Genomic DNA, 15,863 nt, shown 5'->3' with positions numbered 1-15,863 from the left:
CCGTGCTGCGTTCAGGGACACTCGGAAACATCTCCACTATTACCAGCATGCCGTGCTGCGTTCATGGACAGTCTGAAATATAACAACTATTATATTTCCATCTGGTGGTACGTGGAAGCAAGTAATACATTTTCTTTTACATCAAATGTATTTGAAAATATAGAAAATTATCAAAATAGAAGATAACTTCAAAGGAAAAAACATAAAAAGTGAAATTCAAATTCAAAATAAGTGTATAAGTAATATGTACATAATAAGTCCATAGCTAATGGGGTAAGCCTCCATTACTGTATGTTATGGTCAGCCATAATGGCAGTACTTGGAGAGCTTGATTTTTATTGTGAACTAACCACTCCATTGTGAAACTAAGACTTGTAATTGGAAGAGAAGAGTTACTGTTTATTTGATAATGTAACAGGAGACCCTCCTCTGGGGTTCTCCAGGCACAGAGATGATTACACAGCTTATGTTTTAAACATTTTATTCGAAAACATGCATACACTTCCCTGCGGCTACTTCTTCAAAGGCCACCAGGTTCTTCTTCTCTTGTGCTTTGCTGCCATAATTTTCATTTACTACAACCCTCCACTTCACCGTGCTTCCCGTCCCTGCTCATTTTGCTCTTTTATCTAAATATAATGAACATATTTATGGATGGAAAGATGGATGGATGGACAGATAAAGATAGAGAAAAAGTGTGACTAAATGAGTTCTGCTTGCAGGCATGTCCCACACACAAATATTTCCATCCTCCGCACAAATGGGAAAGCCATTACCTTATTGGCCTTATCTTTTGCACAGTAACATTGTTTTGTTGAGAGAGGAAATGACCCTTCACATATTGTTTAAGTGTTGGCACAAAGTTGAAAGCACACTATTGTCTTGAACACTGGTTCACAGCCGGGGGTTACAGATCCTTACTGAGGGTCACAAGTTGTTTATGTGTGCCGTTTTTCCTCTAATGTTTAATACTTCCTCTCTATGAGCTTGATATTATTATTATTTTAAAGTATGTGGTAATATGTGCTCGGGCACTTTTTCTAACTCATAATAAATTATTGTAGGACAGTAGCACTAAGTAACAGTGAGGATGTGAAATTCAGTGAGAAATTAATCCCAATTAGAAATATTTTTCTATCTTATAACCGATTGAAAAATGTTTCGATTTCAGTGAGTTTTGCACACTCCAACAAATTGAGATTGTATGGATCTATTTAAAAAAAATGTGTTTTTATCATTATTATATCTTTTTATGCTTGTTTCAATCTTTAAATAACACCTCAGAGTGAGATATTTTAATTTTCATGCCCTCAAATCAGTCCCCTATGAAGGGCTAAATATTTTATATCTGGATAATGACATTAAAGTTAGAAACAATTAAGGTCAGAATTGGATGAAGGTCAAAATTGTGAAAAAGAAAAAAAAAGAAAAGAGAAAGAAAAATGCTGATAAAGAAGACTGAAACCACTAAAATCATGTACAAAACAGCTGAAAATGTAATGAATTGTTTACTTTCCTGAATTGTAATTGAAACTTCAAAAAATTCAACATAAGATACAGCTGTATCAAAACTATATACTGTATGTACGGAACTTTATAAGCTGCATTAGCCTCGTTTTAAAGGTTAAATGTGTTTTTCTTGTGGCTCCAATTAGATTAGATTTTGTGGAAAGTCACAAAAACAGTTTTGTCATGGAGGTTGCAGAATGCAGACCCCTCTACTAAGACATTTCACTAAAATATCCAAAGGTCAAGCTCAAGGCAGCACTAAGGATAAGTCTGAGAATCACAAATGTTAGTAGGATAGTAGGAACTGTAAAAAGTGTGGACAATGAATTTGTCCTCTGGGCCTAAATAGGGTAAGCTGTGCGATAGTTGTTGAGATATTTTACGACAAACCAATATTATCGTTTTTCGGCAAGGGACACTCAGAATCAGTCGCAGGTCATAAATAGTAGCTGCAGTTAAGAAGGAAACCTGTGATGCAATGGAATTCGTTTGTAATTAAGTATGAAACACTTGATGTGCAGATCAGCAGCTCTGATGAGGTGACAGGTTTTCCCAGAGGAAAGACTGGTATTGATGGTTTTCTTGAAGTCAAGTGAAGTGACTGGGACTAGAGACCATGAAAATTGTGCAGAAAGTTTATAAGGGAGAGATTATCCCAAGCGGACGTCCCCTAAACCAGCGGGGGCAAAGATTCAGGGGGTTATTGATTTTGAGGGGTATTAAATTGTATTTATGTTTTAAACAAAGGTGAGTAAGGATTCAAATCATTTATGTCACAAAATTACTAGGTTTAAGCATTTACATTAGAAGTGTATTATGTATTTAAAAATAAATAAATACATAAATAAATCAAAATACTTAAAAGTGTCAGCAATACGCACAAAGGTAAACTCGCAAAGTGAGCAGCGGGCGAAAAACAGCGGTGCATCAAGCTGAAGAGCCGAATGAATGATCAAAACAGTGAGTTCCATAGATTGTGGTTTTATAGACGCATCGGACAAAATTAGAGCTAAATTTATCTTTTGTGTTGAAAAAACTGGCGAATGGAAGTTTGAAACTGTGCAAATTGGAAGAGGAGCGGACCAACATTCCACAGGCCACAGGCTGACCAACTCTATGTGAAGCAGATGTGTTGCACTGTGAGGTGGAGGGATTATCTCTGCAAAGGAGTGCTTAGACTAATTTGTGAACAATACTTGAGAGAAATGGGCCTTTTTGAAAAAGTCTTTGACTACAGCTCATGAAAAGTGGGAGCAAAAGACAAAAGTAGTGCATTTGTATTTTTGTTCAGTGGAGCTTTGCTCGCTCCGCAGGGGAAATACATTCAACTCCCCCAGTGGTACAAATAAAGACGCCGAAGGGGGGAGGGGTGTGTGTGTATAGGCGATGAGTATATCCCTCCAATCCCACCAGAGAAATCACACTCTTAAATCTGTACTTATCAAATAAGGATTGTCAATTTTTCCTTCTGCTTTTATTTGCACCAAAGAAGTTAAGTAGATATATAGATGTAGTTGAGCCTAAACGTTCTCAGTTTTTCTCTGCATTCTGATTTTAAAAGCAAGATGCTGTTGCGTGAGGGAAGAGATGGACTGATTTACAGACACAGACATGCCACTTTACAGTCCTGCAAGGTACGCGTTTATAAGATGCTTGGTCAAACTTTTGAGCATGTACCTGATATACAAACATGCATGCACGCACACACCCGCAACACCTGGACCACAAACAAACGCACACACACTTGATTGGACTAAAGAGGCAGTGGAGGTCCTGGCCTGGGGGGCAATCAGGTGTCTTTGCTCTCTTAACCCCCGAGGAAGTAGTTTGCCTGCGGCTGGAAGAGGAGGTGTCCGGAGGAAAATGACAGGCAAATAACAAGGCGGGACGCTGCAGGAAGGAGGAAACGAAAGCATGGGAGGAGTACAGAGGAGGAAGGGGGGACGAGTGGTGGAACTGAGAGAGAGAGACGAAGAGAAAACAGAGGTGCTTTAGACATTCGTCTTTGCTTTTCAAACTTTAATCACCTCGTCACAAGCCGTAACGCGATTGGGGTGGTTTAGTTAGAAAAATGCTTCTGTGTTAAAACTCCACCTCGAGTTGAGACCCAAGTCTACAATATAGTGAGGCACCAACTTCATGTGGGTGCTATATTTTATATCGTTTTAACAGTGTTTTTGTTGTTTAAAATGTTGGAAAATTGGAATATCAACATGCGAGAAGATCGTCTGCGATTTTTGAGCTACTGATGGAAAATTTCAGGCGTCATTAGTATCGTGTGAACACTACAAAACTTTGCTGTTTCAGTTCAAAGCCTGAGGTTTTGGTGAAAATTGGCCGTGTTCAGCACCGTTTTGGACACCGCTGATTGAGGTGGATGTTACTTCGACTAGTACCACCTACTTAAGTATTGTATAGCCTCTTATGGATACCTTATACCTTATATATTTGCAGAAATAATAATTATAGCTATACATTTGATGATTTTACTTTTAAACATCTTTTAAGTTGTTAAATACAAGCTGTGGACTGTTGATGAGCCATTTATCTGTTTATCACTTTGATATACCATTTTTTTTAACTTCTTCCATTTTTTAAATGGGCTTCAGTTTTGTTGCATTGCTCCCGTCTCCTTTTGCTGTTTTGCCTTGTTTGTTGGCTCCACTATCAGAACAGCTGTGTTCCAAATATGTTTTCCTGGCTGTCCTTCTATATATATAAAAAAATGGGTTCACACAGTATGAATCAGAGGGCTTGATGAAAGTCAAGTTAAAGTTGGCACACATGGCAAACATTTGTGGTCACTGATCGCCTGATGTCGTCTTGGAGGACTTTCCTCACCTTTGACCCCTCTCAACTTGGCCTATTATTTCAAATCTATATTTTTAATCATTCTTGAGATCTTACATTAAAAAATTGTGGACATACATTATTGGTAAATGCAACTTTGCTGGTTGGAGGTGCCATGGTTTAGTTAGACTAAATATTTAGTTGAGCCCCGTTTTTGTTATTGTTATTGTTGTTTTCTAAAATCCCCCCCCCCCCCTTTTTTTTTTTTCAATAATAAGTACTATTGCTATCTATACATTAAAGTCTATATGTAAATATTTATCACTACTGCTGGAAGGACCAAAACCTCATGGCTTTATATCTGTGTCATACCTGCAGGGCTGGAAAAAGCATTTCACCCAGAGGAAAACACTATTTTCTGTCTGGTGAAGGAATGTTTTTCGTACTAGAGATATTCTAAAGCAGACGTTTTCAAAGTGTAGTAGGATGAGACTCGTCCTTACTGAAGTTAAACCACAATGCACCTCCATGCCAAGCGAGAGGTGGGTTGTGGGACGCCAGATTTCCTAACCTCATTATAAGATAATAACATTCGGGACTGTTGGAATCCATAAATCCTAATTTGAAATATGTGGGCTTCCTCTGGTTTTCAGCAACTGTTGTATTAATGTTTTTAAGCATGTTTTCTGATTGAAATGAATTTCTATTACACCTAAAATTAAGTTATTCATTGGTCTGGCCTTGTTGTCATTGGTTCATAAATCAGTTTCTTTGAAGACCTGCTAGCATCTGACATGATGCCACTTTGGAATTGAAATCCACGACTCATGAGACAGGCTTGAGAGATATTTTTGAAAATTCAACGTCCATCCAGAGAGCAGGGGTACAAAAGGGATCGGATGAAGACTTAATGAGAAAACTACAGCAATGGCTGAAACCACAAATTCCTAACAAGCTGTGTCACGAGAGACACATGAGGCTGGAATGAGACGCAATGACGGAGAAAAACGAGCGTGCGTGACAATTAGATGAGACGAACTGGCAGAGACGAGGCTTTAATACATGCGAGAGCTCAACAAGGTAAAGCTGGACACAATCAGGAAGTAATGAAACACATGAAAAGAAACGAGAGACTAGTTCAAAACCACAAAAATGTAGAACTAAACACGACACGACCTGAGAATAAAATACTACCGCAATGCTTGATGAAACCGTGACGAACATGTCACGAATGATTATGTGACATTGGCTGATCGTAGATTTCTCGCAACATCCAGATTATACAGCATCAGATTTCTTTAACTAAATGATTGAATCAGCCAGGCACGCAGTGACAACAGCTCACCCAATTTGTCACTGCAACACCATAGTAATGCAACTAAATCCACAATATTACGGCCAGGAGACAGATTTATGGGAGGGAGTTATTTTTTTCAGTAGCTATCAAAAGAACTCCACTGCTTTTCAGGGAAAAACTGTCATAATGTACCAATCCGCTGTTGCTTGCACAACACTGCACATGACCACCCGCTTTTCTCCACATGTCACTCCAACAAACTGGGTTATGATTCCTGCACTTTCACAAGACCAGTCTGTTTACATATACACCAGCATGCAGCGAAACTAATCCATTCAGACAAATAATAGATTAACTACATAACTGATTAGTTTAGGTGGAAAGTGCTGGAAGTAAAAGCTGTTGTCTGAACATTTTCGTGTGCCGGTCCACAAAAGCAGAATATGTGTGGAAATACTTGTTATTCCTTGCAGTGATCAGTATTTAGGCCAGCAGGTCAGACAGCTGCTCTGGACTTTGACAGATTGTCCAGATAATCAGTGTCTGCACAGGCATGATAGCGATATTGACTGTCTCATTTCATTTTCAGCAACAAAGTAAATAGCATCGTTTCCAACATTAGAAGGCTAATTATGCAACATTTCACTAGAAATACTATTGCACAAGCTTTTTTTTTTTGGATGAAATGTTTGTTTAAAGGTGTTTTACAGATAAAAATATTCCAGAATGCAAAAAAAAATTAAACAATAATAATAATAATAATAACTTACTCTTTTTAACCAACAAAAACATCTTTTTGATCTCTCCACTAGATGGTGATAGAGGAACACAAGTTGTGCAGAGAGAAGCTGAGAGGCATTTAGATGTATGGAAAATGTAAAATAGAAACAAAGACAACATACATGGAAAATGAAGTATGAGGGAAAAATCAGCTCCAACATAAAAATAAAAAATAAAAAAATAAATAGAAAGAACAGAGATAAAAACGTTCTTCTCTCGCTCTCGGGTGATTTGAAACCTCCGAAGGCTTCCCATGCCTGTAACCCACCACCTGCGCCTCTCTCACACACACACACACACACACACACACACACACACACACACACACACACACACACACACACACACACACACACACACACACACACACACACACACACACACACACACACACACACACACACACACATTTTTCTCCTCCAAGTCCTTTAAATAAATCGTTGGAGTCGTTGGAGACTTGAGAACAGAGTCGAAGCTTTTGCAACAGTCAAAAAGCTTTTCACACATAAAAATAAACCCATCCAAACCTGGCAGAAGATGAGAATCGGTGTTCAGTCTCTACATTCTTGTCAGATTGTGTGCTTCTAATTACACAAACATACACAAACACACAAAATACCAACTTTGCTCTTTCCCTTCTGTGTTCAGTTGTTGAAGTTGTTGAAGTGGAGGTTGAGTTTTTCCACAGCACTCCGAGACTTTCATTCTCTCTGGATTTTCATCACAAGATTTTCTCTCTTTGGCTTCTTAACAGTGTGCATAGCACAAACGGGATTAAAGACTGAAATTACGAGCACTGGGAGTTTAGAGTTTTAATTGTGACTAGAGGTAATTGACTACTTTAAAGAAAGTCAGTTTTTCCAGACTTACTGGAGGAAAATGTCAAAAAAAGACACCGTTAATTAAAATAAAATTCTGTTATTAAGCAACCAGTCAAATTGAAAATAAAAACAACCAGCAAGTATGGAAAATGAGGTTTTACACTCCTGGGATTCTTTGCTTGTATTTCTCTTTCAGGTGGTGAATAAATGTTGAACAATAAAACCAAGACTGAATTTTCATTTCTCGCATCCAACTTCTTTTAAAACAGAATTTTAAACTCACTCAGATAGCATTGACAAAACTACACCGCTGGTGTAACCGGTCTTTACCTTAACCTAGTGTTAAAACACCTGTAAGAGAAAGACCTTTATTGTATACTTCTGATTTGAAAAACGGTAGTGTTCAATCAAAGATCATCTCTAAAATTCTTATAAAAAAGATATTCTTGTACAGGAAAAGTGGGAATAATAATAGTAATAAGACTTCAATCAAAATCCCTTGCACTGTATTGGCACATTGTACACACTTGTACCACATTTGATCCAGAATAAAGTCAATTAAAGCTACGCGAGAATTTGTAAATGACTTCTTATTACGCACGCACGCAGGATCTAACCTACCTGAACCTTTTACATCTCCACCTGAAACTACGACTACTGTTTTCTAAAAAAAAAACCTGTATCTTACCAACACTCCAGAAAGTGCTTAGTGTCTAACGACATCCTCAGTCTCAAGATCTACAAAGCAAATTGGTCCTCACAAAGACAGAAGCACTGGACCACACAATCACACGTAGATGCACACGATACCGGATACCTGAAACGACTCAGCCCGGCCGAGCTGGGAGGCACAATTATGAGTAGCTGCCTTCTTGACCTTCTATCTGCCAACCAATCAAATTGAATGATGATTATCATATGAGCGATAAGCTCCTTAAAGCACTTTTCTAACTTTTTTTTTTTCCTCCTCTGACTGTTTGTCTTTTTCATTTCCTAACTCCAGTATCTTTTTTTCCCCTCCACGCTTTACCTGAACCTCTTTCCATCTCGCTACCATCCCCTCATCTCCCCTTTCATCTGCTTTCCTCTGTCTACCCCCCCCCCGCCTCTCCTCCTTCGTCTCTGGGAAACGGCTCCCAAATTTGTACTGCATTTTGGGTTTCACTTTAGAAACGTCATATCTTAACTGATCCTATCCTACACAATCCTACACTATGGAGGCGCATATAAAAGTCGTGTGAGTCATACTAAATATACACAATTTCTTTTTGCCTCTCGCACTGTGGCTCCCTCTGAGGACACTGACATTACTTCCGTAATACTTATTTTATTTACATTTGTTCCTTTGTAGCTAAGCCTCCCATTCATGTACATTTTCAAGCATGGCGATTGTAAAGGATTATTTCATATATGTATGTAATCCCATTTGCAGTTAAAATTTGAAATTATCATCTGATGTGACTTTCTTTATGAAGAAGAAGGAGGACAAGTTGCTTCTACCAATAAACTGTATAACCCATTAGTAAAAAGGAAAATACTCCAAAACCTTGCTGTGTATTGAGTGGAGTGGTGGTGCAGTGGTTCCTTCTGCCACCTCACAGTGAGTGTCCAGGTTTTCAGAGTAGCAGACGTAACACAAAACCGAGACTAAAGCTGGCTACCTCGTTGCAAGCAGATTCAAAAGTCATGCTGTCAAGGCGAGTTTGTAAAAACATGCAAAATGCAGCAGTTATGGGAGTTCTATTTATCAATTTTTTTCTTTGGACATTTCACTGGATTTTGCACCAGCAAGGTTTCAGTAAAATTGACTTTATGTGGAGGTTGGAGTCATTTTATGGTACTAATTGGAAAACATTTTGCAAAAACATACACTTCTTTAAAACTTTCTACTCAACGCCGCAGTCGAGAAAAACTTTTTAAATTCAAGGGTTTAAATTTAAAGTTATTATGGCACTATTTTACCAGTCCGGCCAACTCAAGATGATATTTGGCGGCATGTGGCAGCTGTGAGTTTGACACCCCTGTTTCAAATGATCAGTTTGTGTCCCTGACAACTACAGTATAATCAAGCCATGGGAACATGAATGGGTGCATTTAATATCGTCTTTTCTACATTCATGCATTTGCCCCACCAGCTGGTATGATCCTAAAATACCAGGAGAACAAGCATCAGCAGTAAAATCCTCTGGTACTCGTAACTCTGAGAAATCTGGCCCCTCACAATGTGAGAACATCAGGTGTAATGGCCTTGCAGGTGAACGTTTATCTTTGGGGAAGCTCCATCCATCATTTGACAGGTTTCCAAACACAAATATAACTTTCTTTATTGAGAGAAAAGGCTATTTGTTTGGTGAACCAGGCTAAGGCCAGTCTGGATTTTCCAGCAACATCCTATTGCGCAAAATTTTATATCGAGTCTAAATTGAATACACTGTTTAAAGCCACAGCCTCCTGCTGTCACTGAGCTAACCAGAGGTGTCACAGAATTAAATGAAATCCCAGAGGTAGAGTCTGTAATTCAGTTCAAGTATAATTAAAAATAAGAGTGGCAGCTACAGAAACTAACCTGGACAAAAGGATGAAGCCACTTAGCCACAATATACCATTGTCAGTAAGAAACAAAGGGAGGTTGTGCTCCGGGAAAACTCAAACAAACTTTTCATCAACTTTCTCCGTTCTCTGTTTTTTGTAAGCTCCAGAAATGGCATTCAACTGCAACACCATTATAGGTCATTTAGGTCCCATTTACATGCCAACACTTGAAACAAGTCAAAATCCATGTTGTTGTTTTTTTTTGCATTTTCTTTTCCAAAAATGTTTGTGTTTACACAGCAGCGTTTTGAAAACTTTGTCTGTTTCGATGGAAACAGAAGAAATGCTGAAAATGACGTAGTTTTCATGTTGGGCCACGAGTGAGTGCTGTTGTTTATTTTTGTAATGAAACCACGTACACATGCACAGAGAACAATATGTTATGAACATTAACAACGGCGAATACAAGGACATTCTGATGGATTCCGGGTGACTTTTAACTATACAACTACCAGGTCCCAGGAAAATATGGACTGGGAGTTACGAAACTCTGGAGGCCGCCATAGTTGTTATTGTCCATCTACTCAATGCGCAGAGGACCTATTTACCACAACTGTAGTGTGCATGTATAGAAGCAGCATTTCAGAAAAGTTGCGTTTTCTTCTGTTTCCATCTTGGCAGCCATTTTCAAAAAGTTGCTTTTTCAGTGGCTCTGAGCACCATTGTTGAGTAAGTGGACACCCAAGACCCAATGAAAGTTTTCTATTACCACAAATGTGTGGCCATCAGAGCTTCTTAAAGAACCTTGATTGGAACGATTGGTACTTTTCTCAATTTAGGAAATAAAAATTTAAACAATGAAGTTGTATAATGACCAGACTTCACCTTAAAATTTGTTCCAACCCACATTTAAGGCCAAGAAGACAAATGAGAAAAAAAGGATCATTATGGAGAGTTACATACCTGTGGGCTTAAGCTTTTGAGGCGGTGAGTTTGTAGTATAAGTATAACAGGAATGTATATGATGTCAAAAATGCACTTAATTCAACAGAATGGGAAACTTTTTAGTCTGTTCAGTGACTTAAATAGACTAATGTGGATACATTTAAATGCAAATCCATGACTGTGGCTCCAGTTAAATCCAGTTCAGACTTCTGCAGTCAAGTAAACACTTGTGCATGTTTTTCCAGACACTCGAAATACATTATGAAGCTGCATGAATCATAATTTCATTTAATTAGCCGTTCCACAGTTGGTCAGAAGCATTTATAAAGGCTGAGGGCCCCTTTTTGCAGGGCTCTGAATGCTGGAATTCTATTTGACCAGATGCTTAATTTCACACAAAATGCCGTAAAACTCTCAAAATGATGGAGATCTGTCCCAAAGTTGAACATGTTCACCACAGCGGTAGCTTCCGCCATCTGTTCAGTGGAGTATTTGGTCAAGCACCATATACACAGACAGAAAAATGATTAAAGTTTGATGTTGGTGTGCTTAAAACTAGATGGGGTAGGAACACAAAACAAACTCGGCAAGGATAAACTTTCCACAGCATTTGGAGATGCGAAAATGCAAACAAATATAATTTATACGACTTTGGATTACAATCAGTTCAGATAGCTGTCAGCTTTTTGCAGCAGTTTGCATTACTGATGGAATCTTCTATTCTCACTCGTTCTGATATTTAGGATGTGGATTAGCCCAAGAGAGGACCGTACAGACTATTAAATCTACTCTTGGGTAACCCTTTATCAGGCAAATGAACACATTTGGAAACTTAACCATCAGAACCTGACTGATGCTTTAGGTTTAAAAACATGGACGCAAAGGAAAATACCAATATTATATTGAATCGTTTGCGTCAAGTGATGGCATCTTTCTTACACTAAGCCTATGAATTGAGTAAGTCACTTAATCTTTGTTTATTATGTTGCATTATAGTTGGTATTCGAAGGTTTAGAGGATGAATGGAAAAATACCTTCAACGCACAAGAACTGACACAATACATATGATTTGAACCTCACTGACATCTGAGAAAAACGCTTTACCTGAGTCAAATGTTTTGAACATCAAATGTGATTCAAGTCACATTTCATCAAATACAAACATTAAAAAAAAAATTTGGATAATTAAATTATCATAACAATGTTTTACGAAACAATCTTTGAATTTCAGCATATAAAACAAACAAACCATGAAAATTTGGTTGATCGATTTTCCGTGTGATTTGATAGTTTGATGAATTTGATTGTTACATGAGTGAGAAGAATAGTTTCGATGTTTAGGATGCAACAAGAATCATCCAGTGAAGTTGAGGGATGTTACGATAGCTGGGACAAACACGTGAAAAGCAGACTCAAGAGTTTTCAAATCAGGAATACATTTAGATTTAACACCTGATGTAACATACATGTCACATTTCAAATCTGTCAGATCAGAAATTTGAGCTGGTGGCCATTTGGTCTGTGTTATATAGCCCACATAACTGTCTTGTAGGGGAATTCGGTTTAATGATGAAAGCAGTTTTACACTTACTAAAAGATTTTATTAACAAAAACTGGGAAATAAAGGCGCTTCTTTTGCTGTTTGTAGAAAGTGGTGAAATATGTCTTAAAGGTACCTTCTGTTGCACCCGAGCGTTTACATTTTTTAATGTCCAGTTACAGACTGCTCTGAATGGTTAAAGTCATTTACGATGCTTTTCATGTAAAAGACATGTTGTGAAAGCTGCATGGAAAAACTCTTCGCAGGCAACAGACTCTGCTGTTTCCCCCTGTAAAACTCAGCACACCGGCAAACAATCTCACAGAAAGAAAAGAGAGATACTTGCGAAATGGATTTGTCATCTGGAAAAGATCTTCGTGTTTTGTCTGGCCTGTGCCTCCGAGAGGAAGCACCTCGGCGTGAAAGATCATGTTTAAGCCACTTCATTAGCTTTAAATGAAACAAAGCGCAAAAAATGATTTAGGAGATTCTGCACACAACAGTGGTCTGTGAGAAAGATGGAATTCCTGGCAGGGGGGTGGTGTGTGTGTGTGTGTGTGTGTGTGTGTGTGTGTGTGTGTGTGTGTGTGTGTGTGTGTGTGTGTGTGTGTGTGTGTGTGTGTGTGTGGGTGGGTGGGTGTGTGTGTGTTCCTGCATTGCTCTCTAAAAGGGGCCCAATAGGCGGAAGCACACAGACTAGTGAGGTCAAAATGCAGAAGCCAGCTACAAACTAAAAATCTTTACAGATTTAAAATGTGGCTTTAGGGATCAGGCTGCAGTTAAAGTTACGATCAGATGATCAGGAGTGATGGTTAGAGGGTTTTATTCTCCTCTGCTCCTTTCCCGACTTTGCTGATTTGGCTGGCGAGGCTCACTTAAGCTGCTCAATCAATTCTGCTCTGGCTTTTTTCGTATTAGTGTTTTGGCTTTTGTATTCCTGCTGTGGTTGTTGTGTTGTGTTTGTGTTGCAACTTTTGTGTTTGTGTTGTGGCTTTGATGTTTCTCTGTTGTGGTTTTTGTATGTGTGTTGTGGCTTTTTACCTTCGCCAACGAAAGTTGGGGTAAGGTTGTGTTTTTCTCTGCGTGTATTTATTTATTGGTTTGTATGTATGTATGTATGTATGTATGTATGTATGTATGTATGTATGTATGTATGTATGTATGTATGTATGTATGTATGTATGTATGTACTGTATGTATGTACTGTATGTATGTATGTATGAAGCGTTTGCAAAAAGTTACTTTCTCTCATTTTCACGGAGGCAGAGCGTTTTTCCAAAAGTTCCACCATGAGAGCTGTTCTCAAACAGTCGCATTTTCAGTGGCTCCGAGCTTTGTTATCATATTGAATAGAAGTCGAAAGTTATGTATTTCAAGTTGAAAATGTTGTGGTGTAAACGGGGCCCAATTTTGTGCAGAGTGACTGACATGTCTGTCACATTAATGCTTTGGGGAGTGTTGCTCCCATACATTTCCAAAATTCTTATATTTTCCATGAAATGGTTGAAGTTCTCAGTTTCAACTTTTCAAGTTTAAGGGGTTTTGAAAATAATTGTATTCTGTTCATATCTATACTTGATACAAATGCTTATAAAAACGCAATTATCCAAAACTACTACTTTGTTACTTTCACCACTCACAATCAAAAAGAATCAAATGAAGCAGTGAGTGAAACAGTAGTTAGAATGGATGGAAGGAGCTGCTGAAAGTTTATCACTCTGACTGACTGAAGGAATTAAAAGGTCTAAATTAGGCACATCAGCCCTCATGTAATTTGACTCAATCAATCTGCATCAGGCATAAAAAGTAGCCTTGCCCATCTTTTATTCATAAGTGTGAGCAAAACAGAAGGACATGCTGGCTGTGTTATTATTGCCCATACGCCTGTCATTTACATGTTCACACCTAAACCACCCACCCCTGCTATGCCTGCGTCTCATTTGTCCTCTCTTCTCACACTAGTCTGTATTTATAAGTGTATGCACAACTCTGTGTGTGTGTGTGTGTGTGTGTGTGTGTGTGTGTGTGTGTGTGTGTGTGTGTGTGTGTGTGTGTGTGTGTGTGTGCGCCTGTCTGGCTCAGACAGTTAATGCTCCCTGCCAGAAAATGTCCTGCAGCAAGAATTTGGAGTTGAGAAAGTGTCCGCTGCTCTGTCGATACGTGACGCGCTGCCAAAACGGGCACGCCGCCACTTTCGATTAGCATTGGTCCAACACTGCCCAATCACAGCGAGCACGCTGCCAGAAACCGGTCGAGAAAAACTCCACTTTGCCAAAAACAAGTTTGAAATGCTGCAAAAATGAATAAAAACGAGCTCTGTAGACTGCCAACGTCTCGTCCAAAATGCTGTGAACAATGAAAAATAGAAGGAAAAATTATAAATGTCATCGGCAAAGCTTGCGCCAATCTTGCGAAAATTATTCCAGAAGTGTTTTTCCTTCAATGTTGGCCAACAATCAATGAGAATTAGTGAGAATTAGTCACTTGGCCAAAGTGCAGATTTTCTTAATGATTCGTCAAACAAATTACAGGATCATACGTGTGGTGTTGCTTTGATTTATTCAATTAATCGGTTCACATTATCCATTATCTTGGCTCAAGATTGAAGATGGTGTTGTGTGGTAAGTGAACCTTCTGCCTTCTATTTGATGATGAATAGAATATCTGTGAAACTGAAATGTGAAAGCACCAACAACAACAAAAAACACAACGATCCAGAAATCAAATGAAAGGTAAATATGAGAGAAGTAATAAGGCTTTGCTTTTTTCGTCTCTCACCATTTGTGGAACCGGCATACAGCTAAACTAATGAGCTACTCAGGGCATGCAGTCTGTGGCCATGTCAAGTCAGTTTTACAGAGAAAATACCAACTAGTCCACACGGGCAGGCATGGGAGAAAACTTCCTTTCAACAGGCAGAAACGTTTGCAGAACCAAACTCAAAGGTGGAAACGTCCCACTGTTTCAATAGGTTGTTAGGTAATGGAAAGAACGGGATTGAGAGCACAGAGACGGAGAGCAAAAAGCCACAGATTATCGTCAGACAGCCAGATAATCCAGTCGCTGTGGACTTGATGGGTTCAGGAGGCGGAGATCATGAACTGTCAGAGATCCTGCAGGGAAGCACAGAGAGGGTGATGGTGACATATGAACAGGAGTGTATAGAGAGCGAGAAAGGAGAGAAGAGAAGCCCAGTGCAGTAAAGCTTTTAGCTGCAATTGGCTCCAACTCTCCTTGATGCCAGCGTGGACAAAACTGCTGTAGAATATGAACAGAATGATTGACTGAGTTACTGTTACTCAAAAACCTTTTGCTATAGAGTATTAATTTACTGCTGGTGAAGTGGTGATTGTCAGGGGACTCAAATGGAAGTTGATGTCATGGTGAATGCAGCCAGGAAAAGTTTATTTTTATTTTTTTCCATGTCTGTGAGTACCAGTCATCCATCTTCTTTCTAACTTTATCCAACTTAGGGTTGCCGGGTGCCGGAGAGGGCAAAACTAAACAACCACACAAACGCTCAACGACAACCGGAATAGACAAAAAAATCCCATTATATACCAAAGCCACCAGTTGACGACGATCACACGCTCAGACACTAGTGAAAGACGTCAGGGCGGGGAACAGCAATCAAACACAAGGCGGGGAA

Source organism: Lipophrys pholis (genome assembly GCF_963383615.2).
Source record: "Lipophrys pholis genome assembly, chromosome: 7".
Classification (NCBI taxonomy): Eukaryota; Metazoa; Chordata; class Actinopteri; order Blenniiformes; family Blenniidae; genus Lipophrys; species Lipophrys pholis.
The sequence above is the reverse complement of the archived record's forward strand: the minus strand, read 5'-3'. Positions refer to the sequence as shown.